Source organism: Diabrotica virgifera, chromosome 1, assembly GCF_917563875.1.
Source record: "Diabrotica virgifera virgifera chromosome 1, PGI_DIABVI_V3a".
NCBI classification, from domain to species: Eukaryota; Metazoa; Arthropoda; class Insecta; order Coleoptera; family Chrysomelidae; genus Diabrotica; species Diabrotica virgifera.
The window spans coordinates 195,176,944-195,201,562 of record NC_065443.1 but is presented as its reverse complement, the minus strand read 5'-3'; the positions used below and the strand labels follow the sequence as shown (position 1 = coordinate 195,201,562).

General features: G+C 34.1%; 1 protein-coding gene across 1 annotated transcript in view; it reads left to right on the top strand.

Annotated features, from left to right (window-relative positions):
- Positions 1 to 24,619, top strand: part of LOC114333421 (beta-1-syntrophin-like) — a 539,330-nt gene that overhangs the window by 9,704 nt on the left and 505,007 nt on the right. The gene's annotated exons all lie outside the window — the stretch shown is intronic.

The window sequence follows — 24,619 nt, the reverse complement described above, 5'->3', positions numbered from 1 at the left end:
CTCAAAATGCAGCATAAATATACAAAGATAAAAATTACTGAAGTATGGAAAAGGCGCAGTTTACTGTCTGCTGGGGCTGGCTTTTGCCACTGTTGCCACATAGTAAATGTGAGAAAAATTCCAGTAAAACAACAAGTCGACATAGAAAAAAGAAACTAGATCTTAATAGAAATTTCACAGTATTTTACTTTTAAGGTTATACACAATATCTAGTAGGACTTTGTAGTTTTTAAAATATTTTCTGTTTCCTTTGGTAAATAGTAATAGTGGTGCAGCGCCGTTTCGGTATGTTACTACAGCTTATGTATCTTTTTTTGCTAAAAATTCGGTTCATTAATAAGTAGCAGCAATTAAGTAGCAAGTAGGTTTGAAAAATCGGTATACGTTAAAAAATGTATTTTTCCGAAAATCAGTCAGGAATTTGACATTTTGAACAAAATTTTTGAAAGAAACGTTCGATATTTCCTTATACTTAGCCGTTGCCTGGAAACGAAAAATAACTACGGAAATGTTATTTTCCTATGGATGCTATACAACATGCAACTTCTCTCACTACTTACATACATTCAAAACGAACAATTCCTCACACACTGAGAAAAGTCGGCCAGTGCAGTGAGAAATATTTTTTCTCACAAGTTCTCCTACGGTCTTCCATATTATGATCACCGTTTCCATGGTAACATGCACAATACAAACACAATTAATGTTATCAAATAAATGTGTTACAGCAAAACTTACCAGGAATTCAAAAAACTGTTCAAAAATAACTGGCAGTTACCCTACATGTGTATGTGTTTTATTTTAATTTATGCATACAATATACCTAAAAGAACCTAAATTATTTAATTTTGAAGTTTGAACTCTTGACAAAACCGCGTGCATAGAAAAAGTACAATGTACAACACATGAGAAAATGACATATTTCTCTCCCTCGCTTGATTTGCGACCTTCGCCTCGTGCTTCGGCTCGTACTAACAAAATTCTGCGCTCGTGATAAATACTCGCTCGTCTTTTTTCTCACTTGTTGCAACGCCTCGCCGCTCGTGCGCGGACGCTACGTTGCTACACCGGCTGTCGGATGACAACAAAGGCGTATCTCGCTATGTTCTAGTGGAGATGGGGCGGTTCGTTGAGACTTCTGTTTTAACCTGAAATAGATATTAACTGGGCGCCAGGCAAGTTTGCCCCACGGCCCACGCCTAAACTAGACTGCAACTCCAAACCTACCAAATTGTTGCAGTACCAATCATGTGGTGTATGGAACAAATGAAATTAAGCGATACCTCGCGTAAAAATTATCTATTAATAATAAATAAATAAGTAATAAATAAATTTAGTCCGTAAACATGCAATACTTAACAAAAAAAAAATAATAAACTAAATCATAATAACACCATAATATTGAACAACCACAACGATAACCTACAAAGTAACTAGATGCGCCAAAGCAAATAGGGGTTCTAGCCCTAAAAATTAACCGAAAATTATAAGCGTCGCATGAGCTCAGGCGCAACCGCTGTAAAACAAAAAAAAAGCAGTATAATAAACCGAAAACACACTAGGTACTATTCACAAATAAATTAAAATTAATAAAGGCTAATGAACATAAACGCATAAAAAAATAAATTAATCAAAATCCTTATCTTAATTCTGTAGTGAGGTATCCGACGATGTTTCCAATTCCAATGAGAAGAATAACCAGTAACATATCAACGACATAAACAAACGATTTCAAACACAACAAAACTAAATACTGAAGGAAGAGAAATCGGAAGTACTTAATTGGAAGTAAACGGAAATAAATCGGAATAAATGGAAACCCTAAAAGAGAAAAATAGTATTATAATATCTCCTTGTATTTACACTATCATATTTTATAAAACTAAATCGAAAATTACTAAGTTAACCTGAACTCTCAAAATGACGTTTATTACTACAACAATTAATATTAAGAAAAATAAAAACTAAAAACTGACTGAAATGACGTCAGAGAAATAATTCTATTTTAGTAGCAATGTCAAATAAGAAAAAAAATTAAAACTGTAAATTAATGTAGATTTCTTCAAAATGACGTCAAAGCAACGATTCAAATTCTATATCAATCAATAAATAAAAAAACAATAGAAGATTTTATACTAACCTTTGACCAGAAGGGTTTTTCAGGGGGTACATATACAAAAAACTCTTCTACTTCCCACAGATTATTTCCAACAATAACTAGGTACTATCTACCCCTATCTATTGTGTGGTGTAAGGCCTAATAACTGCAATAGAAAAATAACAACTCTCAGAGAAACGAATAAATAAAAAGCTCGGAAATCAACAATGCACCTATTGCAGTGCTTAAGAAATCGAATTAGACATACCTGGTGTTCTTTTCCTTCAGAATGGCTTCAACGAATCGTCACGGCATCTACCTAAAATGGTGCCTTGGAAATATGTCCCGTATTATACAGAGTGAACTTGACAACTAGACAAAATGTACCTACAGCAACACTTCAATATGCCAAGTTCAATTAATAAAAGTTCAGGCCGATATCCCCAATGAGGGTGATCTATCCAAGATCAATTACCTGAAAATTTATGTTCCAAGTAGCACCCCAATTTTAGAATTGACGACTGTCAAGATGACGTACCGTAACGTATCCATGACAACCCTTGCCAAATTCAAAGTCTGCTATCTATTCGATTATTTATTTAAGAAAATAGGAGAAATGTGGGAAACGATATGAAAGAGTGGAATAATCTTATTAATAAAAATAATATATAGATCATTGAATTTTTAAAACGTAACAACTCCCTCTTCCTACAAGAGATTTTCCCCGAAAATCTCTCTTGCACCTGTACAACTTACTCCTCGTCGTCCCCTGGGTCTAGTTTCAAGTCTCTAACGTTCCAGATACCTGAAAATTTATAATTAGCATCCCTAAGCTCATAAGTCCATGGTGAGATTCTTTTTTTAATATAGTAAAGCCTAACAAACTTCGGTGCCAACTTCTTAGAAAATTACTGGCTAGCCTCTGATAAAACAAAATTACGACGCCACACCAGCTGGTTTGGCAGATACTCTACATCTCGCTTCCTAAGATTGTACCTATTACAACTTTTTCTGCCAGCCACTTCTAAACGCTCTCTAACATCTGCGAATATCCCTTTAAAGTATTCATTGCGACTACTGTCACCCAACTGTGTACCATCTTCTACACCAAGTAGTTCCTTATTTGTATAGTCCTCACCACTTAACATCATATTACGACTAAAGTTGATAAAATGTGGAGTAAGATTAGTTCCTTCATGTTTTGCCGTACGAATAGAACAACCAATGTCACTAATATGTACATCCCATGTCCGGTGATTATCCGACACATACATGGCAATCATGGTCTTAATAACACGGTTTTGTCGTTCAGTAGGATTCGCCCTAGAGTTGTAATTAGCAGTAAACTTAATCTTACATTTATACCTTTCAACCAAGTTAGAAAACTTCTTACCGCGTAACTTGAGCCATTATCACAACTAATCGTTTTAGGGACACCAAACATAAGGAACACTTCCTGCTCTAATTTCTCGACCAATTTACCAGCTTTGGAAGACCTTAGCGGAAATAAAAGACAAAATTTACTAAGATAATCTGTCACTACCAACAAATAACTATTTCCACTAGTCGACCTTGGAAAGGGACCCTGAAAATCTACAGAGATAAGTTCTCATGGCCTGTGAGCTTCCGAATGTGACACCATCTTATCACAAGGAGGCTTCTGAGATACTTTATGTTGGATACACACTCTACAACGACCAACCTACTTAACAATATCTGACCTCATCTTAGGCCAATAATATTTTTCACTAACCCTAGCAGAACTCTTATATATACCAAAATGTCCCGAGGTGACAGGTTCATGACAATTGGACAAAACTTCCATCCGACATTTCTTTGGTACTACTAATTTCCATGAATCCGACGCAGGTTCTAATTCAGAGTAGGCAGAAGGTACGTGTCTCCATAATAAACCAGATGTTACTCTCCATCTACTTAGTTGACGAGGATCTCGTTCTACCCATCATCGTCATGTACCAATTATCATCTTCCGCTGCTACCTTCCATTTATTCAAATTCTCTACGGGTTTTATTACATTGTCCTGTAAACCTATAACATCGATTACCGGAACAGATCTGCTTAATGCGTCCGGAACCACCAAATCTTTGCCCTTGCGATGCAATACCTTGAAATCGTATTGCTGTAGCCGTGCCGACCAGCGAGCCAAACGACCTGTCAAACTTTGTAAGTTCTGTAGCCACAATAAACTGTAGTGGTCCGTAATCACTGTAAAAGAAACGCCTTCCAGATAAGGTCTTAATTTCTCAATTGTCCACAAAACCGCAAGACACTCTCTTTCAGTCGTGGAATAATTTCGCTCCTGTCTAGTAAGTGAACGACTCAAATAAGCAATCACTCGTTCGCCATCAGGATGAGGTTGAGTGAGGCAAGCGCCTATTTCAAAACCAGAGGCATCTGTCTGTACAACAAAAGGCTTCTCATAATCTGGACAACTCAAAATGGGGGCTCGAACTAAACATCTTAATCTTTTTAAACGATCGATCACAAGTATCTGTCCATTGAAATTTAGAATTCTTTCTAAGAAGAGCAGTTATGGGAGCCAAAACGGAAGAAAAATCCGGAATAAAACGTCTATACCAAGAGAATGTTCCGATAACCCTACGTACTTCTGATACATTACAAGGAACAGGAAGATCAAGCATGGCTTTATCTTTGTCAGGATCAACATGTAGACCATTTCTATCGACAATATACCCCAGATACTTCAACTCAGGTCTACAAAACTGACACTTCTCAGCACCAATAGTGATTCCTGCTTCCCTAAGACGTTTAAACACTTCATCCAATATTCTTAGATGATCCTCAAATGTTTGAGTTACTATCACAATGTCGTCTAGATACACTAACACATAGGGTTCCAAATCATGACCTAATATATTGTCTATCAATCTTTGCCACGTAGCCGGGGCATTGTGTAGTCCAAACGGCATGCGAAGAAACTGAAACAATCCTCAATTTGGGACAGTGAAAGCAGTGTACTGTTTCGAGTCATCAGCCACTTTCACTTGCCAGTAAGCCGACTTTACATCTATACTAGAAATATATTTAGCATCACGCAATTTTTCACGCGAGTTTTTTTACGGATTACAATTCCTCTCCATAACATTACACTTTCCCTTGTATATTTGTGAACAGATCTGACAGTTTTCGTTCTTGTTTGTCTTCCTCGACCTCTAAGTACACGATTTCATGGGTCATTTAATTTTACACAAATCCTGACTTTTTTGAAAATATGTAGCACATTTTGTCAATTCCCAATGTTCCAGTTTTGGTGGTGAAGACACCAATTTAGGCGATCAATCTTGTGCGGCCTGGATAACTCGGAAACCCATAACTGTCTTCTACTGTATACTTCTTGGTGCGAACTCTTCTTCTTTAATCAATTAAACGATCTTGTAGAGCCGTTATTACTTTTGACGACTTTCCCTTGCTTTATTTTTGTGCTTTCCTAGTTCCTGTTACCTAGCATAAGTTTTGGCCTTAGAACGCCGTGTATTACGCCTAGCTCTACAGCTATGTACCTCTGAGAACATTACTTTCTCCACAAGACCAATAATCTTTCCTCGTTGTAAGTTCTATAACCCCACATCAGGGTAATTTTCGTTTTTGAACGCAAAAGTTAGTTTATTTATGTTCGTTCAAATTGCAACTCGAGCAAATAACCTATACCGTACCGAGCTATACGATCCGATTGTCTTATTGTATATTTGTTTATTTTCAATGAAAACCTTTATTCTTCGCAACAATAGCAAGTATTTTCAAAAGAAATAAATATTACTTTGAAATACATGGTGATTCCATAAAGTTTGGGTGTGTGTAAAAATCGATTTATTTCGGTGTTTTTAGAGCTAAATGCCCTGGTCTAAATCTGTAGTATGTTTGTACTTAATAAAGTTAACTGAAAATACGGTTTCAAAGTCTTGTACTTTAAAATATTTATACTATACCACTTAACAAACGATGAGGGTTTAATTAATTAACAATAATTAATTTTTAATAACTAATTTCTCTTTCTAGGTCGAGCTGCCAATGAAAAACTTATAATTTTTAATTATAAAACCGTATGATATCAACTTCATGTTATTTTCACTAGTAGAATTAAAAACTGAAAACCTAATTGGAACGTAAAAAATGTACCGGAAGAGGTACTAATTATCATGTTTGTAGAAAAAGTTGTTAGAGAACCGGCAACTACGCTGGAAGCCAGCGGAGAAAACAAAATCAACAAGACCGGAATTAGAGTCGGCGGAAATGAAACATCCTGCCTGCGAATATCGCATATCGTTCTCAGACACATTAAATTTTCCAATTTGTAACGTGAGTAGCAGCCATAGCGACGATAGTAATTGCAGGATAAGACCTCAACTCATAATTTCTTCCAGTTGTTGAAATAGTTAAAACCAAAATTATAGGTTACCGGTTCTCTGCTGCTTTTCTCCAAATTACAGTTGCGGTATAAATCCCAAAACACAAACTTAACCAGAAAGGATTAGGGAATATACCAACAGAACAGAAATTACTTTATCTTAATTTTCTTCTTCTTTTTCTTTCAGTAACTTTGGTAACTTTGTGAATCGGATCCATGATATAATATTGAAAAACTGCATACAAAAAATGCATTCTTAAAGTGCATCTCAAACAGACAATAAAAAAATTAGTAATCGTCAATTACCGGCGGAAATAAATTCAATTTTGTTACTCGGAAGTTTTTGGGGTCGCTCAAAACGAATATGACGTCAAAAGTGATCTCTGGATTACCTGTTGCCAAGGGTACCTACTGTTTTCCTCGTCATTAAAATTCATTAAAAAATTAGTCAAAAATCATTACTCGGGGGGTTTTTGGGGCCGCTAACGACGAATATGACATCGGAAGCGACCTCCGGAATACTTGGTGCCCAGGGTACCTACTTCTACCACTGGTACTACTGGTACCACTGCATGTGTTGGTAGTAGGAAGAAAAGAACTGTATGAGAGAAGAAACCTTGAGCTCACTATGGCCGAGAGAAGACAGGAAAGAGAAAGGTCAATTGAAAGATATCAGCAAGAATGGAACAACATAGAGCATGTGGCACAGTGGACAAAGATATTGCTCCCTAACTTAAAAGATTGGATGGACTGTGGTCACAGGCGACTGGACTATTTCCTGACGCAGGTGCTCACAGGACACGGGTGTTTTAGAGCCTACCTCTCTAGGTTTGGAAAGGCTGACACTGATGAATATCTATACTGCAGACACCCGGACACTGTTACACATACGATGCTAGAGTGCAACATATGGATAGTAGAAAGAAATAGAATGGAAAGAGAGGCAGGTGTGAATTTTGTGACAGTGCGAGAAAGGATTTAGAGAATGATTGAAAATAAAACTGGTTGGACTAGCATACACAACTATATCCGTGTAGTGATCAAGAAGAAAGAAGAGGAGGAAAAACAGCTGTACCAACGATAGGGGTGAGATGGAAATATATTGCGAATAGAAGGCAGAGGGAATAAGTTTTGACGAGAGGCGAATAGGTGAGATATATTGTATGAGACAAAGTGTGGGAAAAAGGCTAAAAAAAAGCCCAATCTTGGGACCAAAAAAAGGGGGAACGGGGAAAATGAAGGGCATCCTTGCTTACAGTCTGTGGATAAATAAAGTTAAAGTGCTTCGGAAGCGATGTCGACCTTGCAGCGGCCATTCCGCTTTCGGAGCGCTGGATGACAGAGGAGGGTCTGGTTTAGCAGGTAGGCATTCGGCATAGCCTCGGCGACGAGAGAGCGTTTTAAAGTACCTCGGGAACTATCGCTGGTACTACGAAGAATGAATCCTGCACTAAGGTCAGTCAGGCGGCGTTCTGGACTGAGGTGTCTTTTGAAGATTCCAGACCCCCCTCTTTAAAGATGAAAAAAAAAGTGTACCTACTTCACATGAAGTGTTTGGCAAATTCATTAAAAAATTAGCCAAAAATCATTACTCGGGGGTTTTTGGGTCGCTGACGACGAATATGACATTGGAAGTGATCTACGGAGTACCTGGTACCCAGGGTACCTACGTCTACCTCGTTTTCTGGAGTTTTCATCAAATTCATTAAAAAATTAGTCAAACATCATTGGTTATGAGATAAACAGTAGGTACCTGGGCTACAGGTACACCGGATATCACTTCCGGTGTCATATTCGTCGTCAGAGACCGTAAAAGCCCCTAAGTAATGAATTTTAACTAATTTTTTAATGAATTTGCCAAAAACTCCAGAAAACGAGGTAAACAGTAGGTACCCTGGGTACCAAGTACTCCGTAGAGCACTTCCGATGTCATATTCGTCGTCAGCGACCCAAAAAACCCCGATTAATGATTTTTGGCTAATTTTTTAATAATCTTTTTACCGAAGACTCCAAAAGACGAGGTAAACAGTAGGTATCCTGTGTACCAGGTACTCCAGAAATTACTTCCGATATCATATTCGTCGTTAGCGGCCCCAAAAGCCCCCGAGTAATGATTTTTGACTAATTTTTAATGAATTTGCCGAAAACTCCACAAGACGAGGTACACAGTACACCGAGAGAAAAAAATTCTTGACATAAAGAAACTTTATTAATATTTAAGAAAGATCGACTTGGCATATTGCCTAAGAAATATATCTTTGTATGTAAGATATAATTTTCTAAAATATTTCAAATAAATTCCACTATAGCCAAAGAAATATATCTTAAACATGATTGAACTATCACTTTCTGGCAAACTTCAAACCCATTTATCAGAAAGAAATTACACTTGATGTTAATTAATTTTATTTGTCATAAAAATATATTTTCTACACATTACAAAAAACTATTCTTTCTGAGCAATAATATTTCTTAGTAAGGAATATTATTATTTTACTATTAATAATTAATGTATTTAATGTTAAAAAATATATTTCGCAGAGATAAACGTATATTTAGAGTTAAGTTAATATTTCTTGAAAATAAAGTGATATTAAATACGGCGAAATAAATCATTGTGTTAAGGTAAAATCATTATTTATTAATAAAACAAGATATAAAACGTTATTACTACATACAAATATTTTCTCCACTCTTAAAACCACTGGCTTCCACACAACAATAAAAGGATGGAGAGGCAAATCCAACTTCCTCAAATTTTCCTTCTTTTGTTAATAGCACTTTGTATATCAGCAATTCACTAAAACAAAATCGTTATGTAGAAAGAGTAAACTTACTTTAATAAAATTTTTTTTATAAAGATATCTATAGATATTTATTTTAACAAATTTAGAAAATACAAAAAAAAAAACAAATACACGGCCCCATATAAGAACTATTAATACTAATAATAATCAAACATATTTAGTTTAAACATGGCATTATTTAACCTACACATCTTTGTTTATTTTTTTCTTTTTGTTAATGAAATATTAATTATTTATCTGTATAATATTAAGTCACACAATAAACATTGTTTAGCTAAAACAAGAGGGAAAAAACAACCAATGTAAAACATTGAAGCAGACATAATAATATGTAATTTTCTTATAATCTGAAAGAGACAGCATACCTAATCATTAAGAAATTTTATTACCGGAAAGTATTATTAGCTTACATCTAAGTCATTTAATACATATTAACTAATTCACGGTTTTCGGCAATAACATTTCTTAACCATAAACATATATTTCTTTTAGACTAACTGATTTCTTTATCTCAAATAAATTAACAGAAAACATCCTCAGCGTTGCAACCGCCATGTTTGATATAGCGCCACAAAAGAGTAACTTTGATACAGTTTGAATTTTGAAACTCTTTTGTGGTGCGTTTACTTCAAATTTAGCAAATATTATGAAAAAATATTTTAAAATAAAACTATAATTTTGTTTTGCATCAAAATGAAAATACATTTTCGCGCCACGTAATATTCATATCAGATATTTTGTAGCTGGAATATTGTATGCGCCACTCATTTTTACGGCGTTTAGCGGTTTTTTTATTCTTGTATCAGGAGTCTTTCAAAGTTATTTATAGATTAAATGTATAAAGTTGAATGCAATGTTTCTCGATTACACGTTAAGCTTTATAAATGGTCGCCTTTGTCGCATTATCTCCCAAATGATCTAGTATATATTCGATGGACACTAGATTTTTTTTCTATTCGAAATTTGGAGATTTTTTTCTATTCGAAATAGATGGAAAAAAATATTGAGATGGCCGGTAAATGAACTCGGATTGCCCGTTGCCAGATCAAATTAGCGTCGTAACCACTACAACTACATAAACCATTTAGGGAATAATCGTTAATTGGATTATACTTTTGTAGCTTAATAACTTCTAAACGACTTAACCGATTTTGTTCACTAAACATGAGTTTGAAACGTATTGACTAGTAGTATCTTATGCATCTAAGGTCAAGTATAATAACTGAAGCTATTACAGGAATTATTGAGCTTGAAAAACCGTTTTCCCATAAGAAATAGATTTGATCATATTTATGAAGCCTATAACTTAAAAATTCGAATTTTCCGGGATATAAGGTATACACCGTTAGATTCGTCTACAGTCCTTCTACAAACGCTCAGTTATTGGCGTAATTCGTAGATTGAAATTTTAAGTAATTGTCGAAAAACCAAAATTTTCAAAGTTTAGTTTTTCAGCTTTTCGGCTATACTGAGCCGTGTGTATGTCTGATCCTCACAGCTTAGACACCATTTGAAAGCTTAACTCAACTCTATTGATATGGTGTATTTAGTGTTCTCCTGTCTCTTCTTGAACCGAAGATATATACCGCCAAAAATATGCCGTTTTGTACCTATAAGTCTTATAGATGGCTTATGGGTAGTCAAAACTCACAAACTACACCGGTTCTGAATCGGCCCTCACCCCGTCTTCAAACACAGAAAAAAAATTCAGATCGGTTTAACTTTTCCACACCCATACATACATACATACATATCCACAAACATTTTCCCTTTTTTAAATAAAAATTAACTCATATTTCTGAGCTCGGTAACTTTTGAACGGTATAACCGATTTTCAAAATTAGACATGAGTTGGAAAGGTAATGATCGCTTTTATTAGAAGCCGCAAAGGTCGGAGTTAAATTTTCGAAGTTTTTGGGAGTTTTGGGGACGAGAACGAAAAACAGACCCTAAATAGGAAGGGCTGTAAAATCCACACCCTTGGACCAAAATGGATGGTTGATATATGAATGGGTGAGTCTTTTCCTGAACTTTAAGATGGGTGTTTGCCCAATTTTCAATTCAGTCAGATTTAGAAAATCGAAAATTTCGTGTATATAGGGTGAGGCAGATAACTGGCCTATTAGAAATATCTCGAGAACTAAAGGCAACAGGATCATGAAAATTGGAATAAAGGGGTTTTGAGGGATGATCTATTAAATGAAAATATTTTCATCTCTTTGCAACTTCCGGTTATACCGGAAGTTGCTTATAACTTGGTTTTTTTAAATGGGACACCCTGTATATTTTTACATATTTGGATTGTCCTCAATATCTGTTTTCGTAAAATATGGGATTTTTTAATATTATACAGGGTATTTTAAAAGATATTTACGTTTTTTTATTAATTTCGTAGTAATATTCACACCCTGTAGAATTGTAATAGTTTGACATTAAAAACTCTGCTTACGTTCAAGTGATTTTTCATATAGTCTATTATTGTTAAGAATCATTAGTATAGCTAATTTTGAAATTTTAGTATACAGGGTTGGTCGAAACTCAAAATGAATATTTTCTGAGTTTTCTTAAATAGAACACCCTGTATTTTAGTATTGTAATGAAATGATATTTCATAGTACTTTTTTATTGTATAAGTATTCCCTATACCTAACTGCTTTAATTTGTGAGTTATTGGTGATTCAAACTAAACATTAATTGCAACAAAAAATACGTAAAATTTTATTAGGTTGGCCTTGAAAATATTCAATCACAAATAATTTTTCAGAAATAAACACATGTTAATCCAGACTGATCCTTAAAATTACCAATAATGGTTTAACTATCAAAATACCTACGTAGTTAAGATTGTTGGTGCGACTAACAATTAAGCACAATTTAAAGCAGTTAGGTATAGGGAATGCTTAAGAAATAAAAAAGTACCATAAAATATCATTTCATTACAATACTAAAATACAGGGTGTTCCATTTAAGAAAACTCAGAAAATACTCATTCCGAGTTTGGACCAACCCTGTATACTAAAATTAAAAATTTAGCTATACTAATGATTCTTAACAATAGTAGACTATATTAAAAATCATTTGAACGTAAGTAGAGTTTTTGTTGTCAAACTGTTACAATTCTACAGGGTGTGAATATTGCTACGAAATTAATAAAAAACGTAATTATCTTTTAAAATACCCTGTATAACATTACAAATCCTCATATTTTAAGAAAGAAGACATCGAAGAGAATCCAAAAATGTAAAAATATACAGGATGTCCCATTTAAAAAACGAAGTTATAATCAACTTCCGGTATAACCGGAAGTTGCAAAGAGATGAAAATATTTTCACTTAATAGATCTTCCTTCAAAACCCCTGTATTCCAATTTTCATGATTCTGTTGCCTTTAGTTCTCGAGATATTTCTAATAGGCCAGTTATCTGCCTCACCCTGTATATAGTGTCGCGTGTAGGGGGTGTAGGTGTGCGCCACTGGCGAGAACTGCCGTTCTCTGGTAATATTATTTTTATTGTCAAGTGTTCTTTTGACAGTCGTATACTTCGTTTTCTTTCGTTTATTTTAACCCCTTTTTCGTGCTTCAGGATCAATTTCCTTAAAAGCTTCCATTATTCGTTGCTTGCTCCTACCAATGATAGCTACATAGTCTGCATATGGAGTAATTTTTATTGTTAGGTATTTATATGACGGGTTACATTAATTTCGCTCCTTACGGAACTCTTCGATTGATTAATTGATTTCTGTGCCCAGATATGTAAAGGCACCCACACGTTCAATTGTACTGTTCTCTATTGTAATATTATTTTTATTGTCAGGTGTTCTTTTGACGGTGGTGTACTTCGGTTTGTTTCGTTTATTTTAAGCCCTTTTTTCGTGCTTAAGGATCAATTTCCTTAACAGCTTCCATTTAATCATCTTTCATCAATCATCCTTAACATCAATAGGGGAGTCAGTTTTCCATGTATTCTAACTGCTGATTTTGTACCCTGCAACGTCATTTTTATTAGGCTGATATATTTTGTAGGTATACCAAAATTTTTATTGGCCAATAATTTTGGCATTAGGTACCACTTATCTTCTTTCTTATTATATTGGCTATATTAAGCTAACTGCCAATTCCTCTGGCATTTGGACCTTGGTCGATATTAATGTTATTAGATAACGAATTCTTCCCCAGAGTTCGGATCCTCCATGTTTTGATAATTCTGCCGAAATTCCGTTCGTAGTGCCGGCGTAGCTCAGGCGGTAGTATGCTTGATCCGCGTACTGGTAGGCCGGGGTTGAAATTCCAGCGCCGGCAAGAACAACTAGACAGTTTTAAAATGTCTATAATAGGCCCCAGGTCGACTCAGTCTGAATAAAATGAGTACCTTGGGTAAAACCAGGGGTAATAATAGGCAGTTGATGCGTAGCACTGGCCCTGTTACCTTCCTTGTATACCGTAGGTCCTAGATCTAGATATAGCAGACTACCCTGCTATAATCCCAAAGCTGCGTGAGCGATATAAAACGGGAGACTATTATTATTGATTCTGGTCGTTCCTGGCGTTTTATTATTATTTAGTTTCGTTATTATTTGAACCACTTCTTCATAACTAGGATTTTCATTGTGCTGCTCCGCCATATAATATCTATATTTTCTCCATGTTGATCATTTTCATTGTCTACATTTATGTAGGTTTTCTTCAAAGTATTTTTCGATCTTATTATAATTCTCATTATAATCTTATAGCGACAGGCATCTGTGGCAAGAATCAAAATAGCAGGCAACGAAAGCAGCGAGAATATCTGGTTTCCTGAGGGATATAATCTGGCGGAATAAATATATGAGCACCGAAAGCAAAGTCCGCATGTATAAGACATGTGTTAGACCCGTACTGACATACGCAGCTGAGACAAGGGCCGAGACAACAAAGATCAAACAAATAATGAGAACAACAGAGATGAAAACCCTAAGATCCATAAGAGGTATCACACTCAGAGATAGAATACGAAACGAAGACACATTGAGAGAGCTAGGCGTTCAAGACGTAGTGAGATGGACAAGAGCGCGACGACGCATGTGGAGAGACCACGTAGATCGGATGGACCCTGAACGTATGGCGCATTGAGCGTAAACACAGAAGCCCAACACCAAGCGACCCATAGGAAGACCCAAAAAACGATGGTACGAGAGTTGGAGCTCTGGATCGCAGCAAAGACTGTAACAGAAGAAATAGGACATAGTCCTATTACAAGAAGAAGAAGAAGAAGAAGATTATAATTCTCTGCTTTTCTGTTAGTACGTTAGTAGCTCTTCGTCTTTTTTTTCATTACGTCAATTTTGGTCTAAATAATATTATTGTGTGCTTTCTTTTATGCTGTATATAATTTTTAGCTTCCTTGTCTGTTGTTATGTTCTAAGATTACTTATACTTATTTATCTCTAAACCCTGCTGCTTGTATTTTTAAATAACTTTATTGTTAGCTGGAATCGTGTTTTATTCAAGTGTGCTTAAAAAAAACTCCGTCGCATATCGTCCCGTTTTAATAAAAATACCGTCGCATTATCAAATTTTATCTAACAAAAGACAAAAATGATAGAAATCGAAATTGTAAGGGCTCCAAACGAGCATCCATCACACTTCATAAATTTTCCCTCGCGTCCCACTGAACCGCGGGTATATTAACGAAAAGTTAAGGCGGCCCTGCTTAACCTCATTCTTCAAAGCCGTGGTAATGAAGTTGTAATTTCATTTATCACTTGTCTGATATGGAAATGTGATTTAATGCCTTCTTAGTCTAAGCTTAACGATTTGCTACAACTTGTTAAGCTGCTTTATTAAAATCAGAATAGAGAAGGGAATCGGGCTATGCCGATCTAATTATTTTGTTCTGGAAGGTATTCGCTAACATTCATAATACACTGATTAAAGTTATATACGGTAATGATTCGTTTTATGGCTGTGGATCTCTAATAATGCACGTGACGGTGGAGATTTTTACTGGTTAATGGCTTTTGAGGTAATATATAAAATAAATTAATTCAAGTTATATAATATTAATGCATTTTATTAAACTAGTTATAACTATTAACCTGAGTAAGTATTAAGTAGGTAGTAATCATCGAGTTATGGGAGGATATAAAGTAATAAATTAAAACTGGATAGTTCCCGAGAGTTAGATGCATACCACCTAGTTAAATAACTTTTAACGTGAAGTAAAAACTCATTGGTGTAATTGATATAAAATTTAATCATCATCATCATCATCATCATCTTGGTGCTACAGCCCTTAGAGGGCCTCGACCCTCTCAAGCTTTTTAGGCCATTCTGTTCTGTCCCTTGCTTGCATTTTCCAGTTGCCGACTCCGATCTTCTCGGCATCCTGTGTTACCCCGTCCATCCACCTCAGCTTTGGTCTACCCCGTCTTCTCATTCCCACGGGTTGCGCTGTTAGAATCTTTTTTATCATGTTCGATTCAGGGACCCGGGCTACATGTCCTGCCCACTGTAGGCGGTTTCGCTTAATTATAGTGATAATATATTTTCCACCAAACGTATGCTTGTAGATAGTCTGCAGTTCAAAGTTATATCTACGCCTCCATATTCCGTTCTCACAGACCGCTCCGAATATCTTACTTAGCACCTTTCTTTCAAAAATCGACAGAGCGGACTCATCTGTTTTAGTTAGCGTCCATGCCTCTGATCCATATGTGAGAACAGGGACTATCAATGTTCTATACAGCCTTATACGAGTTTTTGAGACAGACGTTTGTTAGAAAAGTACTTTGATAGACTATGATAAATACCTGTTTGCAATTATTATTATTCGCCTTTTTATTTCCTCTGATGTGTTATTATTGGGGTTAACCGATGTCCCTAGATATATGAACTCTTTGACCGCTTCGAAGTTTTGGTCATTGATGATTAGATCTGCGTCAATATTTCCAGCTCTTGCGTTTGTGTTAGTCGCCATGAATTTTGTTTTATTTCGATTTATATGTAACCCCATTCGTTCTGCTGCTGCTACTAGCTCGATTAGGATTTCCGCAGTTCTCGCTCTGGTTCTTGTTACAATGCCCACGTCGTCTGCATGTGCTAGAATTTGGACAGATCTATTGAATATTGTTTCCCTGATATCTATATTAGCGTCTCGTACGACTTTTTCTAATGCTAAATTAAAAAGTTGACACGCCAGCGCATCTCCCTGCCTTAACCCCCTATGTATTTCAAATGGGGTTGACGAGTCGTTTTGAATTTTTACTGCTGATATCATCTTCGCCATTGTCACTTTTATCACACATATAAGTTTTTTGGGATTCCTAATTCATTCATAGCGTTGTAAGAGACTTGGTCCTAATACACTGTCATAAGCAGCTTTAAAATCGACAAAAATCGATAAAATTTAATAAGCACTTAAAATTTTAAAAAATCCAAATGGATATCATTGATTGTTCAAAACGTTTTAATAATGCACGTTGCCGTGGAGATTTTTACTGGTTAATGGCTTCTGAGGTAATATATAAAATAAATTAATTAAATTTATATAATATAGGTTTGTTCTAGCACCAGTTTTAAACGGTTTGAAACCATCAGCGAATAGTCGATCAGCGCGAGTAGAGGGAATAGCACTGGTGACTATTATGTTCTCTCACTGACCAATACCAACTGTTTGCTGACGGTTTCTGACTAGTTTGTCTGTTTGCTAGAACAAAGCTAATATTAATGCATTTTATTAAACTGAGTTATAACTATTAACCTGAGTAAGTATTAAGTAGGTAGTAATCATCGAGTTATGGGAAGAGAAAAAGTAATAAATTAAAACTGTATAAAAATAAAAATGTATAACATTTTTATTCAGTTGCAATGCGAAGGCAAAACAATCTTATTTTTCACTTAGAATACGGAGCGCAGTCCAGCACTCTGAATCGACGATTTTCGACTCTTATTGGAGTCTCATCGGAGAGACGTGGGCCTGCTGCTCCATACTTTGAGTGACCAACAGCGAGAATTTATCCCCCACACCGCAACTGACGTGAATGGATCAGGTGACTAGCGTCATTTGGCAATTGAAAGGTAAGGTAAAGTTTTCAATCCTAATTAGGCTATTGATTATGTATTATAGAAAGGACCTACAACGTTAACGGGGTTTTATTGTTTAATATAGTCAATGGACCTCTAAGTATGAAAAAACCGCGGAGTGCTACCATTTAAAGCGGTGCGTTTTTGAGAAAGGGGTGAATTAGTCCCTAGGCACAGTGCGAATTAGGGTGAGTTCTATGCACTTTTGGTACAAACACGTCTATATGAAAATTGGTCCTGGTTAAATTTACTATTGAAATATCACATTTCAAAGTGAAAAATATTTTTTTTTTGCAAAAATGTATTCAAAAGAAAAGCAAGAAAACAACACGAAAGATAGCAATTTTGTTTTTGGCCCCATAACTTTTTTCCATGGGATATAGGTATAGGCATTGCTTCACATAAAAAAAACTTTCATCCTTCCTCTTTAAAATGGTGTTTAGTAGAAGTCTCTATAATTTACAATTTCCAAAATACGATTTTTCAAACTTCGCTACTCACAGCATTTTGATCCATTTTTCCTGTTACTTCGCAAACATTGTTCTGTAACTTTTTTCTACGCAGCTTTAGTTATATGCAATGGACATTTAGTAGGAAGAAATGTCAATTACCTTTAAAACGATCTAGTGTAGAAGGATGTGTGACTATTTTTAAGCAAGATATGGTTTTTGAAAATTGTATACTTTTAATAAATTTTGATATATTTCTCGATTATTTTTAAATTTCTCATTACAACTTTTTTTATTGTATATTTAAGTATATACATTGTGCACTTAAAAAGAAAGCCTATTTTCTTTTCTTTAAAATGGTGTATTGTAAAAAATTCTAGGACTATTTTTAAACGTGATATGCGTTTTCAAAATGTGACATATACACATGCCACAGGTCCCACTAAGCTGGAACCATATGGAAACTTTTTTATTATTAACTTTATGAAAAAAATTATTCTTTATAAAATGCTCTGCATTCTCTAAAACCTGAGATGCAATCATTAGATATAAAATTTTATCAATAGTGTACGAGGTGTGGTAAAAAATATGAATTTCGCTCAAGAGTGAAGTACCTTTATATTTCACAATATCAAAAAGTGTTATTAAGAAAAGTTATTTGGAATAAAAAATTATGTTATAATATGCAGCTATATTCTTCTAATTGAAAAAAATAAAATTTTTTTAAATTTTTCTCAAATTACGGACACCCTTGGATATCTTACGGATATCTTGTTTAAAAATAGTCCTAGAATTTTTTGTAATATACCATTTTAACGTAAAGAAAATAAGCTTTTTTATTGTAGAATGTATATACCTAATTGTACAAGAAAAAAGTCATAAGAAAAAATTTAAACAATAATCATAAAAAATATCAAAAATCATTAAAAGTATAAAACCTTGAAAAAGCATAACTTGCTTAAAAATAGTCGCACAGCCTTATTCAATAGATCATTTTAAAGGTAATTGACTTCTATTTCTACTAAATGTACCATTACATATACCTAGAAAAAAAAGTTACAGAACAATGTTTGCAAAATAATGGGGAAAATGGCCCTAAAAATGCTGTAAGCGGTGAATTTTGAAAAATCCTATTTCGGAAAATACAAATCCTAGTGATTTATGCTAAACGTTATTTTAAAGACAAAGGACTGAAGTTATTTTTAGCTGAAGCAATACCTATACCTATATCGCTGAGGAAAAAAGTTATGGGGCAAAAAACAAAATTGCTTTCTTGGGTGTTTTTTTCTTGATTTTCTCTTGAATATATTTTTGTAAAAAAAATATTTTTGACTTCAAAATGGGATATTTCGATAGTAAATTTAACCTGGAATAATTTTCCTGTAGACGTGTTTGTAACAAAAGTGCATAGAACTCACCCTAATTCACCCTGAGCCTAGGGACTAATTCACTCCTTTCTTAAAAACGCACCTATTTAAATGGTAGCACTCCAAGGTTTTTTCAGATATAGAGGTCCATTGACTATATGAGATAATAAAATCCCATTAACGTTGTAGTTCCTTTTAGCTCTCTTAATTTGAACATAATCAATAGCTTATAATAGCGACATTATTAATATTGAAAAATACTAAAAATATTAGTAAAAGATTTTTAAATTGAAAACTTATTGGTCCATTTCCCTGGTGACACCTCTAAGGCTTCTACAATATGCAAGCCAAATGGATGCTGCAGTGAAGACAAAAGGGAAGGAATTCTACACTATGCAATTCACAACCCCCGTCTGCAGCTTGGTAAAGTTCCAACGGAAAATGGACCTAGTTACTCTTTAGGAGTAATACTAATATCAAAATAAAAATGTATACCATTTTTATTCAGTTGCAATGCGAAGGCAAAACAATCTTATTTTTCACTTAGAATACGGGCAACGGAGCGCAGTCCAGCACTCTGAATCGACAATTTTCGACTCTTATTGGAGTTTCATCGGAGAGACATAGGCCTGCTGCTCCATACTCTGAGTGACCAACAACGAGAGAATAAAAATGGTATACATTTTTATTTTTATATTAGTATTACTCCTATAGAGTAACTAGGTCCATTTTCCGTTGGAACTTTACCAAGCTGCAGACGGGGGTTGTGAATTGCATAGTGTAGAATTCCTTCCCTTTTGTCTTCACTGCAGCATCCATTTGGCTTGCATATTGTAGAAGCCTTGGAGATGTCACCAGGGAAATGGACCAATAATTTTTCAATTTAAAAATTCTTTTAGTAATATTTTTAATATTTTTCAATATTATTAATGTCGCTATTAGAATTGAAAATTTTACCTTACCTTTTAAAACTGTATAGTTCCTGAGAGTTGATGCATACCACCTAGTTAAATAACTTTAAACGTGAAGTAAAAACTCATTGGTGTAATTGGTATAAAATTTAATAAGGACTTAAAATTCTAAAAACTCCAAATGGATATCATTGATTGTTCAAAACGTTTTCGCACTTATCAGTCCATGTACAGTGAGCTCAGCTAAAAGTACTAAATAGCCACAAAACAAAACAGTGGTTGGATTGAATGTTTAATCTACATTATAATTATGTGAAAATAGTGCGACGTAAAGTCGATGGCAATGGACTGCTTCTAGAAACATGTGAATAATTTAATTTAACAATACTATGCGTACTAGTTTTAATTCTTGATTCAATTTTATACCAATTACACAAATGAGTTTTTACTTCAAACAAACAAAGTGAAGCCCTTAGACAATGGAAGAAGAAGTGCAATGGAATGGGACTACCGATAGGAGATCAGATGCGATGCTCTACACGCTGCACTCAGATGACCAAATTTCAGTTGCACAGGACAAGGAAGATCTTGAATATATGGCAAGGAAACTAATAGAGGAATATAGAAAATGGGGCCTGAAGGTGAATACCAAAAAAACACAATATGCGTAGGACGGGAAGAGACGGAGAACCTGAAACTGGAACACGAGACAATTAGAAGCTGCAATGAATACATACATCTGGGAATAAAACTAACTAGTATGGGACGAAACGAAGAAAATATTAAGGAAAGAATAGTAAAGGGAAAACAGATGATAGGAGCCTTTAATTCGGTACAGTACAAAATAATATAAGAACAGAAAATTAAAAAACGAATTTACAACACAATATTAAAACCAGTGTTAACCTGTGGAGCTGAAGTCTGGCAATTAACCAACAAGTACAAGGATAAATTACTAGCCACTGAGGTGGATTTTTGGAGAAGGTCAGCAAGAAGATTTAAACTAGAACACATAAGAAACGACGACATTAGACAACAAATGGAAATAGAAAGAAAAATCATAGATGACATCGAAAGATAACAGCTAGTTCGGTACGGACCCGTAAGACGAATAGACGAAAGAAGAATCCCCAAAAAAAGTGTTAGAATGGACCCCCACAGAAAACGAAAACGAGGAAGACCAGCAACTACATGGATAAAGGGCATCTCCAAGGCGATGTCTGAAAGAAATCTAAGAGAGAAAGACTGTCACAATAGAAAGGAGTGGCGATTAGGAACAGAAAGGGGTAGAACGCTATAAAACCGATGTAATATACATAATATACAAACAAAGTTATTTAAAAAGTAATAAATGTCAAGAAAAAAAGAACCAAACTACAGATACCACTGCAAAATCACTTCGTTAATATGCTAAGTATTAATTATAATCATATTTTTATATAAACTTAAAAATAGGAGAATACATTGATAACAGTTTGCCAGTCAAAAAGTGGCCACAAATAGTTGTAATTAAATGAATAGTACTTAATTCATTTTTAAAACAAAAAATTTCATCGTTTATGTGTTAGGTACATATTTGTTGTATCAAATTAAAGCTTTTTTTTCTAATACGATGATGAGTGCCTGTGCGAAAATGGCAGGGATATAGGGTTGCCAGCTGTTACAACAAACGCGAGGTAGTATTGGAGATATTTTTTTTTTTTTTTTTTTTTTTTTTTATTTATTATTTATACATATGACCTGGCCTCTAGTGACTAATCCAGGTCGTTTTTTTTTCCTGATGGGATTACAGATATTTTTTTTTTATATTTTTACATTTTTTACTCAACTATTAAATCTATTTTTACAATAACAATTTGCCATAATCTCTTAATTACGTATAACAAACAAATTTAAATAAACAATTTAAAATATTTTTGGTACTATCAACTCCCTTCTAAGTTATAAAGACAGTCCCTCTATTTTCAGAAGAGAGTTGGTAGTTTTTTTTTTTTTTTTTATTTTTTTTTTATTTTTATGAATTATGTATTGAATTATTATTTTTATTTATTTATTTTATATTGAATTATTATTATTATAATTGTAAATATCTATTTTTGAATTTATATTTTATTTTATTTATTTTAACTTTATCTTACTCAACTTCATCAGGGTTGGATTATTGGTTGTCTTCTTCTATTATTATAGATTTCTTGTTGTTTTTTAGATATTATTTGTGTGAGATTGTTTAATATTTCAAAATATTCTTCATTTTGTAATATATCTCTTATTTCAATTCTTTCTAATCTTCTTCTCATTTCTCTGTGTTCTTCATTTTCTATAGTATTTTCACAATGTAACACTATATGTTCTGGTGTACCTAGTTCTCCACATTCACAATATGCATCATATTTTAAGTTAAATCTTTCCAAATATGTTGGGTACGGTCCATGTCCTGTTAAAAAGTGTATTAAACCTTGTTTTGGATTAAAATAATTTGGAATGTTTTCTAATATTGGTATAAAATTGTATAAACGTCTAGATTTTGTTGAATTTTCCCATTCATTTTGTCTTTTTCTATTTATTATTTCTTTTAATTCTCTTTTATTTCTTATATCTAATCCTATTATTTGTATTATTTTTTCATATTTTTCTTTTTTTAGCCAATAATTACATGCTCTTTTTTGTGTTTCTAAATGCATTGGCATTACTCCAGTTAAAACTGTGAGTGCCTGTGTTGCAGTTGTTCCAAATGCTCCCGTCATTCTTACAAGAAATCCTCTCTGAGCTCTATTTAATTTTTCCGCGTTTTTTTTATTTATTAATCTATGTGCCCATACACTTGAACCGTACTCTACAATTGATGCAAGTATTGTACTTAGGTATATTCTCATCTGTCGGAACGAAATTCTATATTCCTTCTGTGCTAGACTAGCAATGCTATGCATGATCTTTGTTGCCTTTTCACAGACACAATTCATGTGTTTTGTAAATAATTTTTGTTCGTCTATTATAATACCTAAATATCTTGTTTCCATTTTTCTTTTTATTGTTTTCCCTCTAATTTTTATAATTGGATCTCTTTCTAAATTTCCTTTTATTAAACTATATGTTGTTTTTGAATCTGATATTGTTAATTTTACTTTATTCATCCAATCATTTACTCTTATTAATACTTCATTTGATTTATTTTCTAATTCTCTTCTTGAGTTTGCATCTATGATCAACAACAAATCATCTGCATATGCTATGCTTCCAAGCACTTCAGGATCTATAGTCAATTGTTCCAACAGTTCCTCTAGCATTACATCCCAGAACATAGGTCCACAAACTGATCCTTGTGGACATCCTTTTGTGATATGTTTTGTCTTTTTTCCTGTTGGACAGCTTAGGCTTGCATATCGGTCTTGACAGTAGTTTCTGAGACTTCCGTACAGATTCTTTGGACATCTCATCCTTCGAAGTCTTTCAAAGAATGACGGCCACCAAAGATTGTCAAAAGCCCCAGACACGTCTATAAAGATCATTAAAACATACTTTTTTATGCTTTCGTTTACTATTTCAAATACTTTATTTATTGCATCTTCTGTTGATCTACCTTTCCTAAAACCATACTGACCAGGATGTAATCCAATTTCTGTTCTTATTTGATTTAATTTTTTACATAGTAATTTTTCTTGTAATTTTCCCATTGTATTCAATAAACATACCGGTCTATATGATTTTGGTAAGGCAGGATCTTTATCTTCCCCTTTATGTATTATTATAACTTCTGCTTGTTTAAAATTATTGGGAAACCTTCTTTGTCTAAGACATTCATTATATAATGATGTTAGTATTAGAGATAAAGTGAAAGATAGCTAGCGCTAGTTATAGTACAACGACCGCTACCATCCAGTATATTCTACCACGTGGAATCAACACGAGGCTACGCCGCGTCGCAGCGTTGAACATTCTGGACCTAATTGCGACGTATTGGACAGCAAGATCAGCAATTATAAAATTATAAAACACCATGTAAAAATCAATATTTTTCAGTCTGATTAAAATCTCTAAATAAAAGTCTAATTTAAATGTTAAAGAAAAGTCTGATTTTAAATTATTGAGTTGTATCTAAAATCTTTGTTTGTCGAAATAAAAGTTTTAATTGTGAAGTTTAGTTTTTTAAAAAAGTGTTTTTCCAAAGAACATTCATAATTGGCGCAGAGTCAGTACGGAAGTGGAAGAGTCTTTACAGATCCTCGTCACTTTTAAGTGTTTGTCCACTGTTCCAAGAACCAGCCCCAGGGAAACCGTTGCAGAGTTCACCCGAGGGAATTAGCAGTTAGAAATAGAAGTTAGGAGCCTTCAGGAGCAAAGGAATGCACATCGGCATCGTCTTTATCCTGTAAGCGATTTTTATTATTACTTAGAATTAAGAAGATTAATTTTTGAAAGAGATATTATTAAATCAGACTCCTCTGAGTCCTTAGATTGAATCAGAGCTAGATTAAGAAGATAAAAACAAAGATTTGAATAAATTAATAGAAAAATTAAAATAATTTAGAAATATCTCCTCT